The sequence below is a fragment of the Hevea brasiliensis genome, unplaced genomic scaffold (genome assembly GCF_030052815.1).
Source record: "Hevea brasiliensis isolate MT/VB/25A 57/8 unplaced genomic scaffold, ASM3005281v1 Scaf269, whole genome shotgun sequence".
Lineage (NCBI taxonomy): Eukaryota > Viridiplantae > Streptophyta > Magnoliopsida > Malpighiales > Euphorbiaceae > Hevea > Hevea brasiliensis.
Window position 1 is genome coordinate 90,252 of NW_026614772.1, and position 4,140 is coordinate 94,391.

The window sequence follows — 4,140 nt, forward strand, 5'->3', positions numbered from 1 at the left end:
CTGCTACAGCAGATTTTAGATGGGTAAAAAGTAGATGAGAAATTAATGACTACTGTGAGTAAAATCTCAGAAGGGAAAGCAACTGACTATGAGATGAAAGCAGATGGGTGTCTGTACTACAAAGGACGAGTATGTGTACCGATGATGGGGAATTGAAAGCCGTGATTCTCGAAAGAGGCACACACTGTGTTTATGCTATGCACCTGTGAAGTACAAAAATGTATCATGATCCAAACTTCAGATTGGTGGCCTAGTATGAAGAAGGATATAGCCGACTATGTGACTAAATGCTTGACATGTCGCAAGTCAAGGCGTAACATTAAGTTCCATCAAGTTTGCTACATTTATATGCATACCAGAATGGAAATGGGATCGGGTCACCATGGATTTTATAAGTGGTCTACCTCTTACCCAGAAGAAGCATGATGCAGTATGGGTGATAGTAGATAGATTGACAAAGTCAGCACACTTTCTGCCAGTAAGGACTAACTAGTCATTGGAAAAGTTAGCAGAATTGTATATCAGTGAGATAGTTAGACAGCATGGAATTCCAATTTCCATCATATTTGATCGAGACCTAAAGTTTAAATCGAGATTTTGGAAGAAGTTGCATGAGTCCTTGGGTACACAACTCCACTTCAGCACAGCTTTCCATCCTCAGATGGATGGGCAATCAGAAAGAGTAATCCAGGTAAACAATTAAAACCAATTGTACTAATACACATATTGAACTGAAATGGTAATAATAATGTGAAATATATGTCAGGTCCTTGAGGATATGCTAAGGAGTTGTGTCATTGAATTTGAGGGAAGTTGGGATAGATACCTCCCACTGGCAGAATTTGCATACAAAAATAGCTACCAAGCTAGCATCCAAATGGCCCCGTATGAAGCACTGTATGGGAGGAAATGTAGAACTCCAGTGTGCTGGACTGAATTGGGAGAAGATAAATTGGTAGGGCTAAACCTGGTGAAACAAACTAAGGAGAAGGTAAAACTAATCAAAGCCAATATGAAGATTGCCTCAGACAGACAAAAATCTTATGCCGACCTGAAGAGAAAAGAAATAGAATATGCGGTTGGTGACAAAGTGTTCCTCAAGGTGTCACCGTGGAAGAAGGTACTAAGGTTTGGAAGAAAAGGTAAGTTAAGCCCTAGGTTCATTGGTCTATATGAAGTCATTGAACGTGTGGGTCCAGTGGCCTACAGGCTAGCTTTACCACCAGAGCTGGACAAGATCCACAATGTGTTCCACATATTTATGCTAACAGATACCGCTCAGATCCTTCACATGTCATCTCCACGGGATAAATTGAAGTACAACCGGATTTGACATATAAAGAAGAACCCATACAGATCCTGGCTCAGGAAGTGAAAGAGTTGAGAAATAAGCAGATTCCACTAGTGAAAGTGCTTTGGAGGCACCACAACACCGAGGAGGCAACTTGGGAAAGTGAAGAGACGATGGGGCAACAGTTCCCTCAACTGTTTGCATCAGGTAAATTTCGAGGACAAAATTTAAATTAGAGGGGAAGAGTTGTAACACCCTCCCCGTAGCAACTCCGTACATTCTACTGTTCCGGTGACCAGTGTCGGTCCGAACAGTTAGAACGTCCAGAAAAATATTTAAACTAAAGTAAGGAACCATAATTAACTCAAATATTAATAAGAAAAATTTAGAAAAAATTTTAGAAATAAAATACAACCAAGTTAAATGAGCTGGTGCCCAAGCAATGGGTAACCTAGTAGGAAGTTGCAGTTCTCGCAACTAGGAGCCCTAGACCTGGGGAAAAATTCATAAAATAATTTTTGAGACTCCAAAGAAGGGTTATTGAGGTTTCTATGGCATTAGAATGCCAAGAAAATGCTTAGAAAAATTTTTCAATCGGTACAGACAATTTTAGTCTGTTAAGCCAAACAGAGGGCATTTTGGTCATTTCGTCTTCAGAGATGATTTTTGGCCGACTTGTCCAGTTAAGTAAATAATTATTATGACACAAAATGTGAATAAATATTGCTAAAAATTAAATTGAAAATGAGTAGAGAAAAAAAGGAAAGAAAATGAGATTAAATAATAATTTTGACATCACATGATGTCATCAATCCTTTCCCCACCAATCACAATTAAGCTAGCCTATTAAAAAGGGATAATTGAGACAAAAATAAATAAAAGCAATCAGATTCATCTCCTTCCCCATTTCCAGCCGTTTCCTCTTCCACACCCAAACCACCATTGAAAGCTTATCAAAGCTTCAATTCCCACCTTAAACCACCTCAAAACCCTAACTTGCCTTCATTAAAAATTATCCCTACCACTAGAGCAAGCTTTGGGCAGTAATTTAAAAGGAAGAAAATGAAGTTTTTAAGCCTTGGAAAATGCCTAAGTCAAGGTTAGTACCAATTTATTCTAAAAATTTTGTGTATGGCTGCCATTGAACATGATGTTGGTGTTGTAAACTATGGATTGTATGTGTATGAAAATTTTAGTTGTTGGAGTTAGGGTTTGAGGCATAAAAATTAAATTTTGTTCATGTGTTGGTGAATGAAAGTTTAAATAGTCAATTAGTGACCATTTAGTTGTGTATGATGAGGAAATGAAGAGAGTTGTGGCTTGGTATTTGAGATTGGTAAGCTGCCTTGGCTGACCTGCAGGACTGACCATGAGTCCAGCAGGTTTGGGCAGCCATAAATGGAGTTGTATAGGTTCAATTGGTACAAGGCCAATTGGGCATGAAACTAGACACATAATGGCACAACTTTGGTGAAGAAACCCTGCCCAGAAAACCAAACCAAGTTAGCCTAAAAATTGCCCTAATCTGGGTAACTTGCATTCTGCCTGGGCAAAATGACCAAATGAACAATATTTATTCATTTAGTGATAACTCAATGTAGAAAGGTCCAATTGACCTGAAATTTTACCAACAGAAAGCTGAGACATAGACCTACAACTTTCATGAAGAACACAAATCCAAATTCTGATCATAACCTAGTCAAATTGCCAACCAAACTTAGGTTACCAAATCTGGTAGAACCAGTTTTGCCCAGAATTTTGGATTCTATCCAATCCAGCCAGTTATGATGTTTAGGCCATAACTTGAGTTACAAAACTTCAAGTGGAGTGATTCAAAAAAGGAAATGTAAATAGACAAAATAAGGAATAACTTTCATGAAGATAACTTTGCCAAATTCCTACTGTTCAAATGACCAATAGAACAGTAAACATAAGGCTAGAAATCTGAAAATTGTGAATAATTAACACTAAGCTTAGAAATGGTATTGGCAACCAATACCAACAACTTTAGAATGCAAAATGTTGTATGTTGAGAGTATTAGAACCAATGTACCTATTGTCTATGCAAAAGTCAACATTTTAGTTGACCAATGAATGAATAGTAACACCTAAACTTAAATTTTAAGAATTGTAAAGTTTAAAAGTGTAACATGCCCTAGTACACCTAGCAAGATTGGTTTGGATAGTTTGGCATGCCAATAAGGTTCAATTAGCAGTACTGCACATGGCATTATGCCATTATGTGATTTCATGGCTTTTAGCCATTCTGACATTGTGTTGAGACTTGGCCTTGTGCCTAATGTTATTACAGCTTATTAGCTGTTTACACACCGGGAGACACATATGTGACCGATGGTGTGACGGCCCGAGATACTTGATACCCAAAGGCCGCTTACTCGCTTATCCAAATCCATATCCAAAGATGGGTTACTTAGGCAACTAAAAATGAAAGTTGATAAATTTAATGAAATAATGAATATAACAAGTACCAAATAAATAAGATTACCAATAATTATCAAAAACTTGTCTGCATGAGATATCAATACACTCATTGCATAATTATTTTTTTTTATTAGTTCTTTTTATTTTATTATTAGCACCACTAAGCATTATTGCTTAGCGCATCGCTTTTTGCCATGCATAGGTTCTGGGGAGACAGACAGAGAGCCCAGCAGACCACAGACTGGGTGAGGTCATAGATATGCCTAGCGTCAGAGTCATCTCTCATCTACAGTGCATCAGTGGTAGGACCTTTAGGTCCCTTTTGAAATTATGTTTTTGCATTTTGTAATAGGTAGTAGTTTGTGATTTGTAAATTATGAACTCATGTAAATTAGTAAATTTATGTA